The sequence below is a fragment of the Ambystoma mexicanum genome, chromosome 3p (genome assembly GCF_040938575.1).
Source record: "Ambystoma mexicanum isolate Mex_15411 chromosome 3p, UKY_AmexF1_1, whole genome shotgun sequence".
Taxonomy (NCBI): Eukaryota; Metazoa; Chordata; class Amphibia; order Caudata; family Ambystomatidae; genus Ambystoma; species Ambystoma mexicanum.
Genome location: NC_090925.1, coordinates 914187739 through 914213690, shown reverse-complemented (window position 1 = coordinate 914213690; position 25952 = coordinate 914187739). Strand labels below are relative to the sequence as shown.

Sequence of the window (25952 nt, the reverse complement as noted above, 5' to 3'; positions counted from 1 at the left end):
CAGCATGCAAAACGGATGGATGTAAAAAAGCATGTTGTTAAGTGGCAGAGGAAGTGTAGTCTCGCCCAGCATGATGGCCAGCATTGCATGAAAAGAGGGAAACAAAACAAGCATGGTCTTGGAGTGAGGGGTGCTTCCCCTCCAAGCATTGGCAACTCAAACCAGTATTGCAATGGGAGCCTCTCAGATGAGGTGGGAATGAGAGGGTGCTTGTAAAATTCAAAAATTGAAGCCACTGGCGTACATCAGCAAACAATACCAGATTTCAATTAAAAATCCGAACATAAAAAAAAAGAGTTTTACAAAAGTTCAAAGGACATTTTTATTCCTTAACTAGTAATAATAATAATTTTACTGAAAGAAGTAAGATTGGTAACTTGGATTTTTGTTTGGAATTGTATTGAAACTGGATAACAGTGAAGTGAACGTTCCAAACTGCCCCAAATTCTAAAAGCTAAAAGTTTTTACCTAAATCATTCAGATTTGCTTGCTGTGATTGAGTGATTGCAGGTGTTCACAAAATCACAAACAAATTGTCAGCTTCCGAAAAGAAACACTTTAAAGGTGTTGAAGATCAATGTAAACAGTAAAGGGCCACCACGAGGAATGTACTGTGAGAGAAAATTGTAGAAGAATTGATATGATCACATGCATTTTCGACCCACTTTGCTTCCACTTTTAAATTATATAAGGCATGAAGACAGGGTTTGATGGGGAGGAAAGAAATACAAAGTGTAGAAGGGTGTTATTATCCTCATCAGTGAGATAGTCCTAAACCCTTCTACTTAATATATCAAAAAATTAAGCTTCACTTTTCTGGTATCTCAACTTTTCTAGTAGCTCAAACCGGGCAGTTGGTGCTTTCGAATTCGTGAAAATGAGTAAGCCTGGACTTAGCAAATGAAACAAAACATGGCCCAGGGGGTGAATTAGGGGTCACCAGAGGTAAACATGTGCAAACCATGTGCTTGTACACAAGGCATGTTCTTTGCTACACCTTTCGTAGGGGAAGATCTGGCGTTCTTATTTCATTCGCTTATTGAAAAAAAAACTGGGGAGATATAGTGCATGGTGCACAGCACTGAAGCACTTCATAAAACTCGGGGTCACTGAAGAACGACAATTTGTCACCGAACAAATTGTGCTATGCTCCTCTACAATGACTGCTTCCAGGCAGAGTTAAATCAAAGTAAGGAGTTGTTTATTTAAGTACTTCAGCACCTGCAGCCCCCTCCTTCTTGTTAGCTGTCCGTTCACCATTATGTCTCCGCTTCTTCTCCGTTCTCAGTTCCATAACATGTTATGGAGTTCCAGAACCCCAATACACGTAGCTCTTGTAAATATGGACTTGCAAAAAGGAGAAATATTTTAAAAAAGCAATGTAAACAATCCAAGAAAACTGGCAATGTGAAGATGACTAATGATTACTACATGAACACAACTTAAACTAAACAAAACCTGATTTCTATGAACACAACATGGGAAGTTGTAAATGATATCGACTGCTCCCCGCTCACATCATATAGTCTTGGGTCCACATAGGTGGCCTCTTCTCTCTGCCTCCTGATTTTGAACAACCAAACAATACTTCTACCTCTTCACCTTGCAAAGCTCAAACTTTCATTCGATCTCTCATTGTCTGCTATCGCTTCAACTCTTCTATTCTCGGCTAACTCTTCAACTCTTCTACCATCACTTTTGCTCCGTTCATTTTTCCAGTGCGCTCACCTCGTACCAACCACACCTTCCCTCTGGGCATTTTTGTCTCTCCATGGCAATATTCTATTGAGATCCAAATAGAACCATCTTTTACACGTATAAACACTGGCTGGTTCAGAATATTTGAACATTCTCTTCTCCACTTTCAACCCTTTCTTTAACATTACACAGTTACCTGTCTGTAATCTCATGTGTAGTCTATTCCCCTCTCCAGTTCTTTTCTCCTATCATTCAGTTACCTGTACACTCTCCTTCATCAATTTACCCTTGTGGTATGGACTAACATTTACCCAGACTGGATTGAGTTTAGTGTGTGGTCTGTGCTCCTCATGATACAAAACAGATACCCCCGTGAACCTGTTGGGAGCCATCCTTACACTCCACAATTTCTCCTCTCATGCTTCACTCGTGTCCCATTAATTTCTCACAGCCTGTTCAATCGTCTCTATCAGAGCTTGGTTAAACCTTTCAACAAATCCATTCATTTCAGGGTGATAATTTGCTGAATATTTCCACCTTATACCTGCCTTCCTGACATACTCCAACAATTTCCCTTTAAACTGTGCAGCAATGTCACTTATTCACTTATTATGGTTTAAGGATGGCCCTCTTTCATACAAACTTGATCAATGAATGCTTACCTTACTCATCATCTTCACTTCTGGCTATTTAGAATAAAAAGAATCACTATCAAAAATTGTGTTCCTGACTTGAAATTCCGGTAGGGCCACAAAATGTCTTTACATACTTGTCTCCATGCCCCTTCTGGGACTTGCACTGGAGTGAATTTTTGTTTTAGCACCTTACAGCTTTTGTCAGAAATTTTGACAAGGCCAGCAATTTCTTACTTGTCTCTCCACTTCCACATCTATAGCTGGCCACCAAAACTGTCCCCCCGACTTTTTGTTTAGTACCTGTAATCCCTGGATGACCTTCTTGCGCCAATTCAATAAGGTTCTCTCTCAACAATACTGGTGGCATTCATTTCTGCTCTTGTACCAACATACCACCCTCTGATGACAGTTCTTTCTTTACTTCCCAAAATGTTACTAAATCATGACACAGTGCACCCTTCCTGGACCACCCTGCTACTATAAACTTTGACACTATTTCCAACATTTTATCTAACCCCAACTCCCTAATCCATTCTTTTTGTGAGAACATCTCTTTCAACAATGCTACAATCTCGTCTTCTTCCTTGTCCTCTTTAACCTCCCCTTTTACTGGCAAACTTGACAGAAAATCTCCCACCCTATTCTTTAGCCATGGTACATATCTCACCAGAAAGTAATATGCTTGAAACTTAAAACGTAACCTCACCCGTCTCGGCGTGGCCATGATTATCTCTTTCATGGTGAACAGTTCAACTAGTGGTTTGTGATTAGTGCATATTATGAATAGACTGCGCCACAAGTATTTATGGAAATATTTTACTCCCCAGACACAAGTGAGTATTTCCTTTCCTATAACTGAGTATCTGCAGTCTGACTGTAATACATTTTATTTATTTATTAAATGATTTACGGCTTATTACAAACCTTTATCATACAAACATAAACTCTTTTTCTCCCGTTCAAAACCAAATCCGATAAGAGAATTTATGGTTTTGTCCTAAAAACATCAGATACATAAAATATTTTTTTTCAAGCACCTTTAAAAATATTATCAGGCAAATTGTGGCTGTTAGATTTTTTCCTTTTAGGAAAAAGATCCAGATTTCTTCTTCCTCCTTTGTTTGTCGCTCCTCAATCAATTTGCCCATGTATTTAGTTCTTAGATATGCCAAACCACGACTGAACAGTGTCATGTGCTTCAATGACTCAGTCATCTCTCTATTCAAACAGAATCACGATTCCACCATGTCTGATTTCCTATAAATCTGTAAGAGCTGATTCGTAGGAAATAAGTCTAGTCTAAAATGCATAAACTGAATCCTATACCACACATTGGGAGCCTTGATCAGATACTTAGGGAGTTTGCCCCAAGCCTTAGTTTCCTGTCTTAGAGCATTCTGTAGCTGGTGCAAGTTTTTTTCTTCTTGGGTTTTAATCCAATCATCTTGCCATAGTTTCATTTCACCTTTCCAGGGATGTTAATCAATTCTTCTAGATCAGACTGCAGATACTCCAAGATCTGCCAGCACCCAACAGACCATTGCTCAATAAGAGAATGATCACCCGGGAGTAGGCAACATGCATTTCCGAAAAAGTGCCAATGTTTTCCACAATGCCCTTGCTTGCAAAGAGGTGAGAGCCAGTTTGTATCTGATCAGTGCGGTTGCGATTAAATGCAGGAGTTTCAAGATTTTCCTCCAAAAGGCACCCTTTAATGAGGGCCCAGTTTCCCATGGACTCAGGGGGAACCTTCTGCTCCATATATTGAAGAGGGCACCACTTTTAGTTTGTAGAAGGACAGGACCAGTAAGATGGAACATTTTCCATACCTTCTTTGAATCAACCCCCCTTGGCCAGTCAGAATCTTCATCCTGGATTTCAGGTTAATTTGTCGAGGGTGATTGTTCCTGCTGTTATTAATAAGTGTACCTAGGTATGTAACCTGAGTAACCTTTGGCAACCGCTCTCGCCCAACGTACCATGTGAAAGAAGGCTTTGCCCTACCATTTTGTACACCTAAGACCAGGATATTCGTGTTTATGGAGTTCATTGAAAGTCCATTAATATACATATATTCCTTGAGGGTGGCTAGACTCCTCTGTAGCCCAACGGGAATTCTATCCATTAGCACGAGGCCATCAGCATAGAGCACCCTTGCACGTTTCTCTTCTCCAATCGTAGGAGGTAAAGCTCTGACCTTGTCTAGCGATTCCCCTACATCAGAGAGGAACAGGTTAAACAAAGTTGGGGCCAGTGGGCACCCCTGTTTCAAGCCTCTGTAGGTGTAAATGGATCTGGGCAGCAGACCCCGGGCATTAAGTCATATTTGCATACTGGTTGATTTATAAAGGGACTTGATGGCTGGACAATTCCAAGCCTCCCTTTCTTCCCATAGTAGTTGACGATCTATACTGTTGAAGGCCTTTCTCAAGTCGACAAATGCCAGGGAAATTTTCGTATTCTTATTAAAGGCATCAGCTTTCAGAATGTTCAGCAAAAAGAGTTTGGGTTAACAAAACCCTTCTGCCTAGGTTTCTCTCTCCCCGTTGTCTTAATCCAGGTCTGGAGTTGCTTCAGAAGAAAGGTGGCAAACAGTTTGCCGAAGGAGTTTAAGAGGTCAATGAGTTGGTAGTTGGAGGGGTCTGACCAGGTACCCCGCTTATAGATTGGAACAATTATTGCCTTTCTCCATGATTCAGGGACCTCGCCTGTTCTCATGATATGTTTAAAAAGATCAAAAAAGAAGGGGATCCAGGCTTTAGGCATTTCTTTGATCACGTTATTTGTGATGCCATCAAGGCCCAGAGCCCTGGAGCGATTAGCTTTTTTTTATAAGGAGTTCCACGTCCAATTGATCCAGCGGAAATGGCAAGCCAGAGTTATTTTTTGTCAATCACTATTTCTTTTAACTCATCACCAGGATCAAACATTTTTCATAAAAAGCGATCCATACTTCCTCTGATACCGCGTTTGGCAGTGAAATTGTGCGCAGTGTATTCGCCTCATTAAGCATTTGCCTAGAGCTTCTCGTATCCTTTTATCTCAGCTTTATACAAATCCAGCCAGTTTTGATATTGTTGCTTTCTTTTTTTAACCAGTATTAGATAATGAGCCTTCTCTGGGTGGCTTATCAGTTTTATCTCTTTGAGTAGGATGCTTTTCTGTTGTTTAACTACAGCGTCGAAATTGTGCTTGTGTAATAGCATGCTAGCCTGATCCTTTTTAGACGCTACCCTAAATTCCAGTAAAAGCGGTTCGTAATTTGGGTCTTCTCAAGCAAGTAGGTTGACATATTGCTTATGTATGGAATAGATGTCTTGCTGTTTCAACCACAGTCGATTTGCCCCCTGGGTAACTTCTATATTCATATCAGCAAAGTCTTATTTTTGTCGTTGCTTACCGCCCTAACTTAATTCCAACAGTGCATGATCACTTATCGCCCTGGGGATAACTTTGAACCTGGTAATATTGGAAATCATTGAGCTGGATGCAAAGAAATAATTCAAAGTGCTGGAATATGATCCATTAGTCCAGGTAGTCTTTGCCGGAATATCCCTAGTAATTTGCCCATTAAGAACATGAAGATCCTTTACGTTCATCAACTCCATCCATTCCACGGCTCTTACAGATAAGCGATTCTGTCGGGGAAGCAAAAGTGTGTCATATGTCTCAATACAGGGGCAATTCAAATCTCACCCTAGAATGATGAAATGGGGGTTGTAATACATAGTCAAACTGTCAAGCTTCTATTACTGTAGTCATGAAATCCTCTGTTGTAACTGCCACCGGATTCCAATAGACATTCAAAATCAAACCCCTTTGGACCTCTTCTTCTTCATCTTCCATGATGTTTACGACTATGGTTTGCAAGAAGTGGTTTGGATTACCTACTTCCAACACCTTGATCCCGTTTCCACTTTTCACAAAAGTCAGCAAACCCTCCGAGGGGCGTCCCCTCATGCCTTTGTAGGCCGTGTTGGGAAAAGAAGTATAACCATCAAGCATAGGGGTTGTTGTAAGCCTGGTTTCTTGTACAAACATAACATCAAAAGAACCTGAAAGAATCATTGGGCCTCATTAGGAGTTTGCCGGTCCGGAAACAAGGGTGCCAGGAAGCTCACTGGCACCGGTGTTTCCAGATCGGAAAACTCTGAGCCTGCCTGCCAGAGCCGCTGTGCCCGACAGGTCTGACACTGCCGGGGCCGGCAGCCACAGTAGGCATATCGGTCACAGAAGCAACAGCACCATTAGTGCCACAGTGCCAGTGCTTCTGTGTCCCCACTCCCATAGGGAATGGGGACTTACATTTTACTGGCGTCTGACTTCCTGGGCCTCCAGATTTGTAATCTCCCGAGGGCACAAGGAAGTCAGGCGCCGGTAAAATATTACAAGTCTGGTGACAACCCCGCCGGTAGCAACGGCAGGGTTACCGCCGAACCTGTAATGAGACCCATTGAGTCGACCAGTAGATTCAATGCCCCTCGAATATTCCAAAAAGCTATATGCCAGATGTTATTTTGTTGTTAATTCGAAGTATGATGGATGATTTCCGGTCAGTTCAAAGTCACATTTGCAAAAGTTTTCCTTTGAGGAAGATTAGCCAGAATACTAATTGAGTGTCTGCTCTGTTCTTTCCTGTCAAACGTGATCTTCAGCGGGTCCCTCTGCTGTTTTGGAGTACCCGTCTGCTCCCCATAGCAAGTTCTTATACATGGAAAAAACCCTGTCAGTCATTTTCAGAGGAACTGCCCCTGTCATTGTCAGGATATTACACCTCTCCTACACCCCTCCCCTGATGTTCCACGATCGACGGTTGAAAGTTTGGAGGAAAGATTTTCAGTTGGCATATCAGTAAGCTCAAATCTCATCATCAAGAGTAGGTGTGCCACTTCCATCTTAAATGAAGAATTACCCTGTCTGAGTGGCTTTCTTTTGGGAATTCAACAATACTAATGTCTTCCGACTGGAGAAAGCGCAGCAGTGGAATTTGATTTAAAAGCCCCATTACATTCGTATGTTTTAAAATAAGACAATCCTCTGTGGATACTAGTCCGTCCAAAATCATCCTGTAAGGACCTATTTTCCTGATCGTCATTTTTTAGTGAATGTTTTTGTTGGTCAATGTTGTATTACTGTGTTCACTCCTCAACAGACTTAAGCCTACTGGCTGATTCCACATTGAGGATAGATGGGCCCGTAGGATTGGGGTCTAGGCGGCATTGTTTCCTCGTATTTCTATTTTTTTTTTATTACTGCTTTGCGTTTTTCCATGAGAGTCTGAAAAGGGTGGACATCCTTTATAAATCTAAGGCTTGGATATTGATCGATATTAATAGGCTCCCCAGATGTCGGGACTCAGCGACCTGGGTCTGATTGAGCAATATTCAATGAGGCCTTCCCTATGTCCTCGGTACACGCTGGTAGACTCAGCGAGTTGTGTCCATGGTCACTGAAGTCATATTCTTCAATCATATAAGTAGAGAAGTTTAGGCAGTTTGTTTCAGTCTGTTCAAAGTTGTCATTGCCCTTGTGGAAGTTGACGGTAAATCCATTTCTAAACTTGTCGTTAGAAACCACCATTTTTTGCCCTTTTTCCTGATGATCTTTTTTCACCACATCCCGAGAAATTATATCACACGGGATCTGGATGCTTCTAATAAATGCACAAGCATTGCTAGAATTCTGTTTTTTAGGCCTCTGAATGTTTTTTGATATTTTAGTTCTAGGTGCATCCTTTCCTGTTACACTTTTAATTATCCTCTTCTTTCGGTTCAGGAATATATAGAAAGGCTGTGTGGTAGCCGTTACATCCAAACCAGACAACCCCTGGGTTGTGGAAAGATTAGGATGCCGTTCAGGTGTATTTGTCGTCTGATTTAGACTGAATTACATGGACAAACTTTTCAGATCCGTTCGATGTGTATTTGGGTTTGCAATCCGTTACAGGCCTGAAGAACCCACGGATGGCTCTTCTCTGCTACTGAGTGGGACTTCTGAGGAGGTATGCGTTTCTCCGTTTCCTATGGATGACGACACTACTATGCAGTCATCGTTCGAGGAAAGGTTTTAGTCCAATCTCTGAGCCATAGGCTGTCCAGCTCTCCTACTTTAAACCAGGGATTTTAATTGGAGCAGTTCCAGCACCGAATTTAAGAGCCATTTTTTGTCCGCTCATTCCAGGTCCAAGGCCTCCTGTTACTACTTTTGGATTCTGTTTGCACATTCTGCCTCATGGTCGACTCTAGATTGTAGAGATGTAACAAATGATTCAATAAATATAATTTTCGAATGAATCATTGCTAGGAGGGTGGCATGATCCTTTGTGTTTTCATTCATAGTCCCGTATAATTTAAGAAAAGGGGTCAACGAGATTGTGAGCGCTGCCAGCATGTCACATTGTGACTGGAATGCAGACAGGAGAGCCCCCTGTCTAGGATTACCCATTAGCTTAGGTGAAAATACCGAGTCATCCAAAGACAATGTGACTGCAGGCTCATGGTCCTAAGTATATGATGACTGGGCCCGTTTTCTGTAGAAAAGGAAATCATGCACTCGGAAGTTTTGGAAGGTAATTACATGTCTTTTTGAAGAGTGTTTGACACCAGTATGTTGGTAGAACTGTCCTTGATGCTCACCGGTGAAATGAATGACTGCGACAGCGCTGCTGGAACCGCGACCGTAAAGTTAATCTTCATTTGTTCACACAAGGGTTCCGTGCCATCAGCCAAAGTCTCTTTGTGTGGTATTAGTCCGACCTCTATCACATCCTCTATTTCAGCAGGGTCAGGCGCTGCTTTTGCATTGATGCTGTTCACAGGTGTATCATCAAAGGGAGTTTTTTTGGGGATGTGTGTGGGTACAACCTCTTCTGTTGGCGACCTTAGATTAATTAAAAAACTTTTCAGCCGTATCGCATTTGTGTGGCAATTGTTGGAGGAACCAATCCCCTACCTCCTTGGTTTGAAAATAGATCAAAGTGGCCTGCCACACAATGACTGCGCCACACATATGTTTGCCAAAACCAACTTCCTTTATATTTCGTAAATTTGGTCATATACAGCAAATCTTTGTGCAGTTTTTAGAGTTTTCCATTTGAAGTCACAAAGCCCTCTATTCCTAGTTAACACGTGTTTCGGCTGCTCAAGAGCCTTTTTCAAAACAAATAGGGCAATGACACAAAGCAATCATATTCCATCTTTTTTTCACAATAATCACGGGTTAATCCCTTTTTATGATCCCAAGATTGATGCAAGTTCGGTATTCTTTCACGTCTTGCGTCGGTTGTCAAGGAAGACGCCTGTATCATCAAAGGGACACAATAGTCTCAGTGAGGATGTTAGGGGGAAGGGCATAGGTACTGCTGCTACTATAGAAGTCTGATCCACAAGCGGGGCGATCTGCTTCAAACAGGCAATCTGGGCGACTGAATCGTCCTTCTGAATCTTATATAGCAACGATTCATCCAAAGTTCGGGTAAAATGAGTCCCAGAGGTTTTGGGTGCCTCCAAAACATGATACTGAGTCTTTTAACACAACTTAAATTTGCAGGATTTCCGCGTCAGTGAGTTCAAGAGAGGCTTCGGGGAGGAAGGAAGTTCTCAAGCAACTATTAGACAGATCTTCAGTGAATCGTATCAGAGTTTTCTCATTTATCTTCAAAGCGAGGGAGTCTTGCGTGGGGGTCGCTGTCATGGCAACAATAGTATAAGGTGCTTTTTTCCCCTTTTAGTGCATGTGCAAGTCTCAGGCATTTCACCCCCACCCCCTTGCAGTCCTGTAGCCATGTTTTAGTGTCTTTCATTAACAGCACATTAACTCGCTTGTGAGATGACTGAAATGAGGAGATGAGTGCAATGGCCGTTTCTCAACATTTAGAGTTTTAATAGGCAGGCAGCTCACCTGTGATTTCAACAGCTGCCTGGTGCACCGCATCAGGAAAAACCTTATTACTTCCAAGGGAGAATCCATCACAGGGAAAATATACAAATATGTGAGGCGAATGTCCCTCGAACCACGTGACAGGAGTGTGTTTTTGTGTTGTGGCACCTCCCAGACAGAATAAAGAAAAAAGGAAAAACATGCATCTTTACGTCAGTATCGGCCATAGAATCACAAACAGCTAAGGAGTCTCTCAGCACAGCCAGCACTCTGTTCGAAGTACAATCTCCGCCGCCCAGCCGCTCTGCTGGCTCCGACTGCCTTGACTGCTTTGAATGCCACTTCCGCCACTTCCGACTGTAATAATGATCTTGAACCATGACACATGATTCTCTCTTCACCATTGATAATCTATGAAATAACTGCTTCTAATCCTTTTCTGCTCGCACCCACAGTTAACTTAACCATTCCCCCAAATACAAATCTTCTTAAATTTGGTTTACTGCAATTTCCATCCTTCATCTCTTTCATTACTTCTTCACACTCCCCACTACATGCAAACTTCATCTCCTTCTTTAATAACATCCTTATAGACTGTGTTATGCTTTATGAATTTGTTGTAAAACTTAGCCAGAACTAAAAAATGGCCCGACTTCTTCTTTATTTTAGGGTGTAGGTGCATTTCTAATGGTTACCCTGGCATCTCGTTTTGGTTTATAAACCCCTCCACTTATCACATACCCCAAATATTCAACATCTTTCTTTCTGAACTTCATTTACCAGCTTCTAGCCTCAACCTCTTTTTTCAAGCCTGTGCAACATAGCATGCAACCTCTCGGGGGGCGTGGCCTACCTTCATGCAGTAGGACGTGATCTGCCTAGGCTCCCACCGTGATCCTACTACATGATCCTGCCGCAGCGCTGAAATGCCAACTAACAACCTTCTCCTACAATATTCCTGATTCCCACCATTGCGACGGCACTCTGAGCCCAAGTCTGACGAAAATCAGAGCCTGTGGGACTCAGAACTGACTGGATGAACTCCGACTACGGCACCGCAAGATGGTGGCCCGGCCCCTCGATGCTCATTGACAAGCTGCGGGAGCTGATGCCGGGTGCCACGACGGGGCTTTCGCTGTGCGCATATCCTCGGTGAGACCGGAGGGAAGTTAAATAGAACTGCTGACCTGGACCAGCGATCCCGCAGACTCACATTGCTTGGGACCGATCCAAGCTCCTCTGGCACTGGGACCGGGACGCTGAGCTGTGCTGCTTGCTGGAGGCTGGTTGGGGTGGCTCCTCCTCCTGAGGCGGTGACGGCAGAGGACATAGCGGGTACTTAGGAAGTCCTGCAGCAGTCCTGTTGTGGATGGCAACTCACTTATAAAGCCGGAGCCGCCGATAGCGGAGAAGACACCCGCCATTTGCATACTGGGAGAGGTCGCCCATGTGCAGCAGTAAGTAACTGCCTACAACAAGCCTGTTAACAAACTGACAGAGGGGTCGATCCTGTGGGCCTGCGATCCTGCTCTACCAACGTGCTGCGGGTGCCCTCTGCTGCACCTCTGGTATAAGCACAACACTTTGCCACAGCTACCACTGATGAGCTGGGAGGCGCTCACTAACCCTCAATCATGAGTGAATTTGGTGCTGAACTACCACAGCTGGACTACACGGCACCAATCCTGCTGCACTGCCGGCCACAGAAGGGTGAGTTGGACTACACCACAACCCATGGGATAACCCCCACCATTTACACTTGGGGTGCCTCTCTTCCAAAGACCTGGGGTTATGGAGTGTTGAGTGGTCCTGCGTGTTGAATACTGTAACTGTAGGATTGCCCTACACTGGTCACTTACAAAAACTAAGCACTCAGTGATTGCTGGCATTAGGGGCCTCTATGAGGATCAAATTAGAGAGCCTAGCGCGATCACACATACTGATTCATTGACGGGACCGAGAGCTGGCCTGCGGCTTGGGTTCTACCTGCCTACGACTAAGGCATGGGCCCCAGTGCCACCCCTGCCAGCAGGTTCCATGATTGTCCCCCCTGCAGGGGACAGAGTTTGCCTGCTGGATTGTAACAGCTTACTACTTGAGACAGCTGGGACTGCATGTCCTGGGCCTGACGTGACCTGCACTATGGCTCTAGCCATGTCACCATTTAAAAACGAAGGGAAGAGCACGGTAATGGACTCCTTTGCTAACCTCCAGAAACCTTAAGACCCAGCTCTGCCCACGGACCCAGTCCAGCCCGCCACTTCACCAGTGCATCCCGATCCTCAGAAGAACAAAGCCCTGGCCACAATCGCGGCACTTAGATACTCTCTGGAAAATAAAATAGAAGAGTTGAAGGTAGATGTGCAGCTACTCAGGCGCAATGTCCGGTCGCTGGCAGAGAGGGTGACCACTACTGAGTCGTTGTTAAAGGACATGGTTACAACCACAGAAGATTTGGCTTCATGAATGAAGGTGCTGGAGGCTAAAAATGCCATGCTAGAAGGAAGACGCAGAAGGCAGATCCCGTAGAAACAATATACAGGTGCTGGGGCTGCCTGAGGGAGTGGAGGGACAAGACCCCCCCAACTATGTAGAAACCCTACTGCTACAGGAAATCAGACCTGGGAACCTATGCCAGGGCTTTGCAGTCGAGGGAGCTCATCGCGCCCTTCAGAAAAAGCCCCTGCCGAGGTCCCATCCCTGCCGGGTCATAGCCAGAATTTTAAACTACCAAGAACGGCAAGTGATCCTTCAGTTTTCCAGAGAAGGCGGGAGGATCCAAAGGGGCAGTGCAATGATCACCATTTACCCAGTTAATACACCCATGTTGCAGCAGCGGAGGAACAAGTTTGTGCCTATTAAAGCAAGGCTTTACCAATTAGGTCTCAAGAACATGCTTATCTACTCAGGACCCCATGAATGTGTTATATAATGTAAGGGTTCTTATCTTCGTAACACCAGAGGCAGAGAACATGCGGATGGAGCACAACAACCTAGAGCCCAAGACGGGCATGGACAGCCAAACGAATAAGGATTCGACTCTCTGCTTGTGGCAGCCTGAAGACAATCCCACTTGGACTAATGCAGCTCTGAAGAAATTTGCACCCTGTGCATGAGGCGGGTGCCCTACAGTGTCAGCAGACAGAGTCACCTGAGTTTGGCCCTGTGGCTCACTGAGCAGAACAACCCCTGTATTGAACTTCTTGTACTCTCCTGCACAGAGGTGTAAATTAGTATACCGGATTGCCTGCTGTGGCTGACATGCTGTAACTCGGTGGAAGTGGGCACGGATGCCCACTGGGTGAAGACTATACAACCCCAGCCATATGGACAATGGATACAAGCTCATCGCTGGTCCTTTCACCCACAACTCTATGGCCCTGGTGTGCCATGGTGAAAAGGGTGTCCCTGAATGGTATATCGCCATTGGGCATTGTTTGTACCCCCTATTTGGGGTCTGTTGTTCTCGTTATGTTTCTTTGTATTGTACATGCTTTTTGGCTTGCAATGCGACACTGCTGGCGGGTGGGAGTTACATGGGGGTGGAAGGCTGGAAACAGTATAATGTCTGAAGTGCGTCACTTGTCTGAAGTGTTATCTTACGCAGCACCTTTGCAACCACCGCTGCGTCAATGTCGCTTATACCCCAGTCATGACGCACCTTAAACTATTCACTTGGAACGTGCGGGTCATGGGGTCCTACATACAAAGGAATAGGGTGAAATCTTACTTGCACCGGAAAATGTAGACATAGCCCTTCTCCAAAAAACTCATTTACTGCCAGAAGACCAAGATAAGGTAGTAAAACGCTAGGGGGGCTGGGCAATGGAGCCCCATTCTTTAAATTTTCGAGAGGAGTGTTTTTGTGGCTGGATGGGAGCTAACCCTTCCAGCTATTAGAATTAGACAAAGATAGGGAGGGCCGCTACTTGTTAGATAAATTAGAGATACATTTGCATTGTGAGCTCCTATTTCCCAAATCACTTGATCCCGACAAATATCCGAATACTGTGCAATCGCATTATCTCCAACGTTACGCCTTTTTCAGTGTCCATGATATCACACAAGATAGAACCACCTTCCCCCACAAGCCTCCGTAACAGCCCTTCACCGGCCAATGCTGCCCTGAATGCTGTGCTGTCTGGCCTGGACGTGGTTGATGTTTGGAGGGAATTACACCCGGGAATCAGGGGATACTCTTTCTACTCGACCCCCCACACAAATTGCCCACCAGAATAGACTACTTCTTCGTAAGTAATGAACAACTACCTGAGTTCCTGAGTGCAGAATACATAGGCTGCACAGTATCGGACCATGTGCCTCTGGTCCTCACAGCTCGGTACCCCTAGGACATCCATCTCTACATGGCACGTACCCACAGACACTCTGAGGGACCCTCTGTTTAAGGAGACATTGCTTCAAACCCTGAAAAATTATACGAAAGACAACATTGGCAGCGTAAACAGCTGGCAAGTGATCTGGGAAACAATGAAAGGTGTGGTCAGAGGGGAGGTTATTGCCAGCACCGGGGGCATCCACAGGAAACCCTAGGGGTGGAAATAGAGATGCTGGAAAGGGAGATAACTACTCTGGAGGCCCTAACACCTGGCCAGCGGTCAGCTAAGGTGGAACTAGCTGAGATTCGATCTCGCTGTCTGCTGGCCTGGGAGATGCTGTCCAAATTTGACTATGCCACATGTATAGCCCGGGTGCACGCAGAAGAAGACAAATCTGGAAGATTGCTGGCCTGGCTATGTAATTGCAAACAACCCAGGACCCTGACTAGGGCGATTCATGATGAATGTGGTACCCTGTTGCGGTCCAAGACAATCATTAACAACACTTTCACTGCTTACTATGCCCAACTTTATAAGCACTAAACTCAAATACCCCCTGCTGACATAGCTGAAGCTCTTTCAATGATCCGATTACTGAGGCTTTGCAGCTATCAGAGAGCCTTCCTTGATCAACCTATTACAGTTGAAGACATTGGTAAGGTGATCACCTCCCTTTCCACTGGCAAAGCACCATGTTTTGATGGCCTTCCAGCTGAATTTTATAAGGCATACTGCCCCACCCTGGCCGCTGCTAAAAGTCATTGAGGAGGCATATGACTCCGGCACACTTCCAGCCACCCTGCGCTAAATGCTGGTGATACCCATTCCAAAGCCCGGGAACCCCATTGAGTGGTGCGACCCTTACCACCCCGTAGCCATGCTTAACTATGATATGAAAATACTCACAGCCATACTGGCCTACGGAAATCTATTCCCTCTCTGATACATGTTGACCAAACCGGGTTTGCACCTGAAGGCAACACCACTCTAAATCTTCACCGCCTACAACATGTCATTGACGTAACCAATTCCCACACTGATCACTGCTTGGTGGCATCACTGGATGCCATCAAGCCTTTTGATTCAGTGTAGTGGGAGTGGATGTTTGCTGTGCCAAGGGATTTGGGTCGAAGGGAACTTTGTACGATGGGTGATGTTACTGTACACCTCCCCAACAGCAAGGGTTAAATTGGGTAAACAAATCTCAGAACCTTGGAACATACCGAGGCGAACACTCCACGGGTGCCCACTCTCACCCATGCTTTACATATTAGCACTAAAGCCAATAGCGGTAAACTTGTGACAGGAGTATATGGGGGCGGGCATTAACATAGATGGGACCCAACACCTCATATCATTATATCCAGACAATGTTCTGCTTTACTTATGTAAGCCACAACATAACCTACCCATCTTACTGGAAGTCCTCAATGACTTTGCAGAGCTCTCCTGAATTGCTTTCAGTAAACAGAAATCTTGCCTCTTCCCTCTAACGTGGCTGCACGGGATAGTTGGCGCCCCCTGCCCGATCTGGGGGTGCGCTGGGAGACAGAATAAGTTACTTACCTGTAACTGTTGTTCTCCAGCATGGGTCTGGCATGGATTCACATGCTCATGAATTTTCCCCGTCGTCAGGCCGGGAATCTTCGGTACAGAAAAAAATCAGTATCAGTTTTGTTTCTGATCTGTCTTTCCTAGTAGTAACCAATCACTGATCTCTGGGTCATACTGCCCACAGCCAATGACTGCCCTCTCCCTAAGCCCCGCCTCTGGCAGCCATCCTCAGATTTGGTAGCACGTAAAGTGGCAGTATGACAAAGTGAAGAGCCGCAGAGGGGTAGGCGGGAGGGTTCGCATGTGAATCCATGCCAGACCCATGCTGGAGAACAACAGTTACAGGTAAGTAACTTGTTCCTTCTCCAACATGGGGTCTGGCATGGATTCACAAGCTCATGAATTTAAGATTACATAGCAGTACACACATGCACAACCACGGGAGGTGGCAAAAGGCTCAACATTAAGCAATACATAAACTCAACATTAAGCAACTCACCAGGCCCTTCAGGCGAACAGGTTGCGCAGCACTGCTTGGCCAACCCTGGACCCCGATCGATGCAGTAGAATTTAGTGAAGGTGTGCGTCGACCTCCACGTAGCAGCCCTGCAGATGTCCAGCAGGGGCACACCAGACAAGAACGCCGTGGTAGCAGCGATCGCTCTGGTCGAATGGGCTCTCGGACGGCCGGGCAGCGGTCGGTTTGCCAACCGGTGATAGTGCATGATACAGTCGGAGAGCCATCTGGAAATGGAAGCCTTCGAGAGAGCCTTCCCTTGAATCACAGGTCCAAAGTTCACAAAAAGCTGTGACGTCTTTCGAAAACTCTTTGTGCGGTCCACGTAGATCTTCAGCGCTCTAGCTGCATCCAGCGAGTGCAAAGTCTTCTCGGCCGGCGACGAAGGCGACGGGAAGAAAACTGGTAACACCAAGGGCTCGTTGAGGTGGAAGTCCGACGGCACCTTGGGCATGAAGGAGAGATGTGTCCTGAGCTCCACCCTTGTGTCGTGAAAAGTCAAGTATGGAGGCTTGCAAGATAGGGCCTGAATCTCTCCCACACGCCGTGCGGAGGTGATGGCCACAAGAAAAGCTGTTTTCCACGATAGGAACTTCAACGGTGCCGTATGCATAGGCTCGAAGGGGGCCCCCCATGAGCCTAGTCAGCACCACGTTGAGCTCCCACGCCGGGCTGGGGCCCTCACCGGCGGGAACGAGCAGAATAGTCCCTTCATAAATTCCTTCACCAGGCGATGAGACCACAAGGACACCCGTCCTGTTGTCCTGGTGTATCTCGAGATGGCAGCCAGATGTATCTTGATGGAGGCATGAGCTAGTCCAGCTTTGGCCAACGACAGTAGGTATGGCAGTACTTGAGGGGCCGTAATCCGTAGAGGGTTAATCTTCTGTGCCCGGCACCAGACAGAGAACCTCTTCCATTTGTGTCCGTAACACTTGAGAGTTGAGGACGCCCTGGCCTTTGCAAGAACCTCTCTGCAGTCGGCCGGTATATCGTATCCTCCAAACTCTAGTGCTGCAGGAGCCAGGCCTGCAAGTTCAGCGACTTAGGGTCGTGATGAAGAATGGTGCCTCCTTCTCTGGAGAGAAGATCCGCGTCCACAGGCAGTTTGACTGGTGGGGACGCCGATAAGTCCAGAAGGTCCGGGAACCAGATCTGTCTCGGCCACGCCGGTGCGACGAGGATCATCCTGCACCGGGACCTCTTGAGCTGGTTGACAAGCCGGAGTAGCAGTGGCAACGGCGAGAAAGCATAGAGGAACAGGTTGTCCCAGGGGAACGAGAAAGCATCGCCCATGCTCCTCGGTTGGGGGAACCTGCTGGCGAACCTCTGGCACTTGGAGTTCGTCGCCGTCGCGAAGAGATCGACCTGGGGTCTGCCCCACAGCCTGAAGAGTCGATCCACTTGATCCTGGCATAGCTCCCAATCGTGGCACGAGTGCAGCTCCCTTCTGAGTGAGTCGGCAATGGTGTTCTTTATCCCTGCCAGATGAAAAGGTACCAGAAACATCCCCTGGTCGATGGCCCAGTGCCACAGATCCTGGGCTTCCCTGGACAGGGCTGGGGATCTGGTTCCACCCTGCTTCCTGATGTAGAACATCGTGATGGTTTTGTCGGTGAAGATCCTCACCACCTTGCCCTTAAGGGACGGAAGAAAGGACCTGAGGGCCCAAAACACTGCGCGGAGCTCCAGAATGTTGATATGAAGCTGTTTTTCCTCCGGGAGCCAAAGGCCTCTCGCTTGGAGATCTCCGGTATGCGCTCCCCACCCTTCCAGGGAGGCATCCGTCGTCACCGTTACCTGGTGAGCTGGGGTCTGAAAGTCTGCGCCCGCCGTCAGATGAGTGCGGGTGCCCCACCACCGATCGCTCATCGGAAGGTCTCGTTGAGCGGTATCCTGTCCTCGAAGCTGCCCGTCGCCTGGATGCAGCGTGCGTCGAGGAACTCGATGGATCATACCCTGGCTACGTCCGTGGCTAGCAGGCGTTGCACCTTGCCCAGGATGGCTTTCGTCCTTTTGTCGGACGGCGAGGCCAGCCGTGCCACTGTGTCGAGCTTGGCTCCCAGAAACAGGGCGACCTGCGAAGGGACCAGGTGGGATTTGGGGAAGTTGATGGAGAACCCCAGGTCCGTGAGTAGCTGGACGGTCTTTGCTGTGTGTTCCACGGCAAGCTCCCTTGTCCTTGCTCGGATGAGCCAGTCGTCCAGGTAGGGATAGACGTGGATCCCTTGTAGGCGTAGCCACGCCGCCACCGGTGCTAGGCACTTGGTGAATACCCTGGGTGCCGACTTAAATCCGAACAGGAGGGCCTTGAACTGGTAGTGCCGTCCTTGGACCACGAACCTGAGGAACTTCCGGTGTCTTTTTAGAATGGGGATGTGTAAGTAGGCATCCTCCAAGTCCAAAGATGACAGGAAACCGTCTTCCTCCAGCTGTCCCAGCACGTGCTGGAGGGTGACCATCCGGAACCTCTGAGCCTTGATGTACTTGTTGAGACACCGCAGGTCCAGGATGCGATGCCAACCTCCTGTCTTCTTTACGAGAAAGTATCTTGAGTAGACCCCGGAGCCCCGAAGTCTCTTTGGGACAAGCTCGATTGCACCTTTCTTGAGCACCGCCCTTAGCTCCAGCAGCAGCTGGGGTACGTGGCTTTCCTTCCTGGCCACGGGTGGCATGCGAGGGCACTTCTTTAGAAACTCGAGGGCGTGTACCTGGGCCAGGGTTTCCAGCACCCAACGGTCGGTGGAGATGGACTCTCACACGCTGACGAACTTCGCCAGCCGGCCTCCCACCGGGGTGCTTCGGTGGGGGCCCGACGCCACGGTCGGTTCAGTCCTGTTTTGCTGCCTTGACCTCCCTGGCGACGACGGCGGAAACCTCCAGACTTGCCCCGTCCTCTATAGGCCTCCTGCGATGAGGAACGGGCCGCTTGGCGGTAGGTAGAGGAGCCACTGCCAGAACCTTTGGAGGCCCCTTGCTTGCCTCCGGTGTTCCGAAAGGATGGTCGTCGTTGCTGGAGAACTCCCAGGGCCCCGGCTGTCTCTGTGTCCGTTTTGATGGCTTGCAGGGACTCATCGACTGTCTTCCCAAACAGGTTGTTCCCGTCGAAGGGCATGTCCAACACTTTGGCTTGTACGTCCTGGCGGAAATCCGTCGCCTTAAGGCATCCGCGCCGTCTGAGGCAAACACCGTTGCCCAACTGCCGGAAACCGGTGTCAGCGATGTCCGTCGCCACCGTTATGGCGTGGTCCGACGCCACCTCGCCTTCTTGCAAGATTTCCAGGGCTTCTGCCCTCTTGTCGCCTGGCAGGAAGTCCAACAAAGGAGCGATTTTATACCAAAGTTGCCTGTCGTAACGGGCAACGATAGCCAGGGCGTTGGCCGCCTTAATCGTCGTTGCCGCCGATGTGATGACTCGTCGTCCCATCGCGTCGATCTTCTTTCCCTCGCCGTCCGGCAGTGAAGTCAATGTCGATGCCCCCCCCGCCTTCTTCCTGGCCGCCGCCAAGACGACTGAATCCGGGGTCGGCTGGGCTCTAAGGCATAGAGGGGCCGCGTCGGGGACCCGATACTTCTTTTCGTATCGGTCCCTTTTTGCCAGCGTCATGGACGGGTTCTTGAGGAGAGAGAGCCCCTCGTCCCAGATGTCATCCAGTAGAGGTACCGCGAGGACCGTCTTTCTCTTGGTCTCTCGACGTTGATAGAGGAACCCCTCCTCCTTCTTTTCTTCGGGGCAGAGCTGGATGTCCTGGAGATCATCGCATGGAAGGATCCAATCTCATCAAGCGGGGATGCCCGGGGAGGGGGGGACGACAGGAGGTCCACCCCACCGTCTGCGCCCTCGTCATCCGTGCCCGTCGTGGCCGTGTCCGTGCCCATGTCATCCCCGCGGACCGGGATGGGTTGAGCAGGCCTCGAGGGCTGGAAGGGTGTAGGAGGATGTGTTCTTCTCCTCTTGGGTGGTGGACTTCCCGACGGGCCTGCCCCTGGCTCCTCCGTCGGGGGTAAAGGCAATCTAGTCCTTATTTCAGAGCATAAGGATTGAATTGCCATCAAAATGCCCGCCGAGTTGTCCTGCGGCACTAGCTGCGACGGGCGCGACGGTTGGTCTGGGGTCCCGTCGGCGCCGCCGTTGCTTCCGTCGTCCCCCTCGTCGGGATGCCTCTTGACGGGCTGGTCCTCCTCCATGCCCCCGTCGTGGTTCTCAGGGACTTCGACAAGTTCCTCCTCTGAGGTTGTCTGAATCCACGACGGCCACTGCCCCCCCCCCTCTTTCTCCGCCGGGGGCTTCGTGGGTTTTTTTTCGATGGGCTTGAAAGATGCCTCCCTCCGAGGTGGCAGGGAGACTCTGGGCCCGAGGCTGCTACCACAGGTGCAACCTCCGCAGGCTGTGCCAGGGTTGCTGCGACCTCCTCGATAGAGGCCTTGGCTGGGTGAATCAAAGCCTTAGTCACCGACTGCGTGCTTGTGGCCTTCACCTTGGGGGAGATCGAACGGGGCCTCTCCAGAAGCTTGGCCGGGTTCTCGGATTTCATCTTACCCGAGCCAGAGCGTTGGCTCGTGGTCGATGGCGCCGGGGAGGATGCGCCCTGCCTGGCAGCCGAGGAGCCCGACCGTTCGGCGCTGCCGGTGCCCGCGGACTCTTAGCCTTTTGTTGGACCCCCGTCGCCGGAGCGCCCTCACAGAACTTAGAAGACCGCTCAGATTTCTTCTTTTTCTTCTCACCTGACGGGCTCTTTCCCTCCAGCCAGTTGGCGAGACGAAGATGGCAGTCCCTCATGGTCCACTCCAACATGTTCCAGCAAAACACACAGTCCTCCTCCACGTGCGTTTTGTCCTCGTGAAGACAGTAGAGGCATAAGGAATGCTCGTCTTCCTTGAACAAGTTCTGCAGCTGGCATCCAGGGCAGGCCCTGAACAGCTTCCCGGTCGTCGAGCTCCCTTTCTCCTGGGCCATGTCCGGGGTAGGCCTCAGAAACTTCTGGAATCTTCCAAAAGCGTCGTTCGACAAAATCTTCACCCTTGAGGGGCGTAGAAACTTCCAAAATGGGTCCCTGTTGATCGGATGTAAAGACGGTGGAGCTTGAGGCTCAATTTAACAGAAAAATTAGAAATTCTCTTTGAAAAAGCGTGAAAACGCAGCAAAAGCTCGAGAGCTATAGTACGAGGACTCCCAACACTTGAACGTGCGGTAAAAATCTGAGGATGGCTGCCAGAGGCCGGGCTTAGGGAGAGGGCACTCATTGGCTGTGGGCAGTATGACCCAGAGATCAGTGATTGGTTACTACTAGGAAAGACAGATCAGAAACGAAACTGATACTGATTTTTTTCTGTACCGAGGATTCCCAGCTTGACGACGGGGAATATTCATGAGCATGTGAATCCATGCCAGACCCCATGCTGGAGAAACCCTCCTTTCAGTACTTGGGAATCCAGATTAAGCAGACACCCATGAACACACACACGCACAAAACACTGAGGGTTGCTGACGGTGTGAATAAGTCAATTGCTCTCTGGTCCCGCCTCCGGCTTTCTCTTATGGGTAGGGTAGCATTAGTCAAGATGATAGTCCTTCCCAGACTTTTGGGCTAGAACCCTTAAACTACTTCACTCACAACACCCCTACTCTCCGAACATCCCACTGATTGCTGATGTATGGACACTTGCGGATGATTTAGGTACCACAAGGTACTGGGAGACACCGGGGGCGACAGTTATGAGAACGGGGACCTGGATAGTCTGACACAACGGAAGGGCATTCCAGAGGGGCAATTTCTGAGGCACATGAGGGTGTAATGAGTATTCGATGAGTATCAATTCCTTAACTTTGACCTCACTCCCCTCCCCATTCTGGTAACAGATGAGTTTGCAGTCCCTTTAGACAGTAACAGTACTATGGAAAATGCTTCTCTTCCCAAATACACCAGGATTGTCTAACCCAGGATCAGGTGGGGTCACTTCTCCCATGTGAGCTGTTTATTGATCAGGAGAAGGGTAGCCTCCCCCAGGAGGTGAATCCCAGGAATCCCCTCCCTAGAAGTAAGATCATCCCAGCCCTAGATCTTAAATTACTGATGCTGAATGCTAGGTCCCTTGTCAAACATGCGGTGGAAATAGCCACTTATATTGTAGAAAATGATATTGATATTTGCGCTATCACCGAGACCTGGCGCCATGATGCAGCTGGCCCCTCGCTAAGTTTAGCCATTCCAGGGGGCTATAGTATGCTACGATATGACAGGATAGGTGGGGGGGTACCTTTATTTTTCAAACCTATTGTCGTGACTTGCCGCGTAGTGAAGAGTAAATGGGCCTCTGTCCACAAATCACCCACAGGGAGAGAGTAAAGGAACTCCCTGTGCGAGCTTTGAGGCCACAGGTGGTTTGATGATTCGCCGGATCTGATGACGCCGAGGACCCCAGAGGCTGTTAAAAGGAAGTTAGGGTTAGCACAGGCAAACACAGTACTTTGATATGAAAGAGTGTGCAAAACTTTCTTACCTAAGTCTAGCGGGATGGTGCTAGGGTGCCTGGGGTCAGATGCGAGGGAGCATCAAAGATCCGGGCAGCCGTGTCCCAGATGGTAGGTACCGGCTGATACCTGTAGCCCTTCCGTAGGCGAAGGGGACTTGAAACTGATCAAGAAGTCTATGGTCGGAAGATCAAAAGTCAGAAGGGGAAATCCGAAAGCAATCCATTGAGCGTAGCAAAAAGAGTCCAGAGTACCAGTATTCGTGCAGAGTTCCGAGTGACAGTATCCGTGGAGCAAGAAAGCCAATCCGTGGTTCGTAAGCTTGAGTCCAAAAATCTGATGCAGCAAACAACGTAAATCCTGAAAGCGCCAAACAGAGTTGTGAAACAGCTGTAAATCGGTGAGCAATTCGAACTTCCCGGCTTTTACGTGCGCCGGCTCCCAGTCACGTGAGCGGAAACTTGAGCACGTGATTGGGAAGCCATTGCGGAACCAGGAAGTAACCGCGATCGGATGCTCCAGCCCGAACGCAGTCTCCACGGGAGTTGCCAATGGAAACGAGACAACAAACCGGGCCGGCCTCTGCGTACGGCCCGAATCCGCCGGTGATGACGACTCCCTCGCACCATAGCTGAAGGGATGGCTTGGGAGGCGGACTGTGACCCGGGGAGTCTAGCAGTGTGTGTCGGGGTATCAGGGAGTGTGGTGCGTAGTTGTGTAACTGATTTGTTGTGCATGACAGAGCCCCCCCTCAATGGCCCACGACCACGTGGGCAAGAAGGGTGTTCCCGGTGAAAACGAGAAACAAGCCTCGGGGCATGAACATCACACGCGGGGACCCAACAGCGCTCCTCGGGCCAAAACCCGCCCAGTCCACAAGGTACTGGAGACCACCCCGAACCATACGAGAACCCAATATACCCAAGACCTCATACTCCACCGAGCCACCCACTGAAACAGGGCCAGGCGTAGACCGGAGACGAGTAGGGGCCGGACAAGGTTTTAACAAAGAGGTGTGGAAAACAGGGTGTATGCGCCAGGAGGCAGGGACCGAGAGGCGATAGGCCACAGGGTTGATAACAGCGGAAATCCTATAAGGGCCCACAAAACGAGGGAGTAACTTGCGACAACCAGGAAGCCTGAGATGGCGAGAAAAGAGCCAAACCCTGTCCCCCACAACATAGGAAGGCGCCACTGTCCTCCTCCGATCTGCTGCAGCCTTCGTAGACTCCTGGGCCTCTCGAAGGTGAGTAAGGGTTTGGGCCTGAACGGCCGACAAGTCGCGAGCACAGGCAGCAGCAGCAGGATTATCAGAAGGTGCAAGGTCTGGGATAGGCAAGGTGCGAGGGTGTTGACCATACAAAACACAAAAGGGAGAAGAGCCAGTTGAGGAATGCATGGCGTTGTTGTAGGAGAACTCAGTGAGGTGTAGCAAACCCAGCCAGGACTGCTGGTGTTGCAATACCAGACAACGCAAATACTGCTCCATGGCTTGGTGCACCCTCTCAGTCTAGCCGTCCGTCTCCGGATGGTATGCAGAGGAAAAACGAGAATCGATACCTAAGAGGACCGTGAGTGCTCGCCAGAAACGGGAAGTGAACTGGGGTCCTCTATCTGAGATGATAACCGTGGGTAATCCAAAGAGGCAAAAGACTGATTTAAAGAAAAGATCGGCCAAGGCCGGGGCTGAAGGGATGCCAGAACAGGGAATAAAATGAGCCATTTTGGAAAAGGAGTCGACCACCACCCAAATGGTATCAAATCCCTTGGTTCGGGGTAGGTCTGTTACGAAATCCATGGATACTGTGTGCCAGGGCCTGGGGGGTATGGGTAAAGGAAGCAGGAGCCCCACCGGACGCCCTCTGCGGTATTTACACTGGAAGCATATTGCACAGGTGTTAACGTATCCTTCTACGTCGTGTCTCATGGAGGGCCACCAACACCAACGTCTGAGGAGGTCCAACGTTCGTTTTTGTCCGGGATGGCCATTGATGGCGCTATCGTGGGACCACTCCAGAGCGAGATTGCGAGCGTCGGTTGTTGGTAACCACAATCTGTTTTGGATATACGGAAGCCCGTCATGAAACACTGGATCCCACTCGGTAACCTGATCAGGATATAGTGAAACCCATTTGCGAATGGAATCCAACAAAGGCAGAGGAGGGGTGCAAATACAAATGACATGTTGGTCTAATAGATTTTCCGGGAAAACAGGCAAGGATACCCCACCCGGAGAGCGAGACAACGCGTCCGCCTTCCCATGGGAAAGACCGGACCGATGTTTGATCTGGAAGTCAAAGGCCGCGAAGAACAAGTGCCACCGCACCTTCCGACTGTTAATACACTTTAGCGAGGCCAAGTCCTGGAGGTTACGGTGGTCAGTGAACACAGTGACAGCGTGCCTTGCCCCCAACAGATGATGCCGCCAGACCTGGAAGGCATCCTTGATGGCCAACAGCTCCTTCTCCGTGACGGTGTAGTGCAACTCCGTAGCAGAGAACTTCGGAGAATGAAACGCAACCGGGTGTAATTGACCCGAAGAAGGACAGCGTTGGGACAAGACCGCACCAAGGGGCGAAGGAGGAAGCATCAGCCTCCACGATGAACGGGAGTTCTGGGTCAGGGTGCTTCAGGACAGGGGCTGTAGTAAATGCTGACTTCAGGGTGTCAAAAGCAGCTTGGTGTTTATCCAGCCAGACAAAAGGTGACTTGGGACTGGTCAGGGCAGTAAGGGGGGCTACAAAGGACGAGAAATCCTGGATGAAGCGCCTGTAGAAATTCGAGAACCCAAGGAATGATTGCAGGGACTTAATGTTACAGGGCTTCGGCCAGTCCAAAACCGCACGGACCTTGGACTGGTT

General features: G+C 48.8%; 1 protein-coding gene across 2 annotated transcripts in view; it reads left to right on the top strand.

The window, feature by feature from the left end:
* The window catches only part of LOC138581104 (signal-regulatory protein beta-1-like), a 465646-nt gene that overhangs the window by 296212 nt on the left and 143482 nt on the right, over positions 1-25952 (top strand). The window lies entirely within an intron of this gene.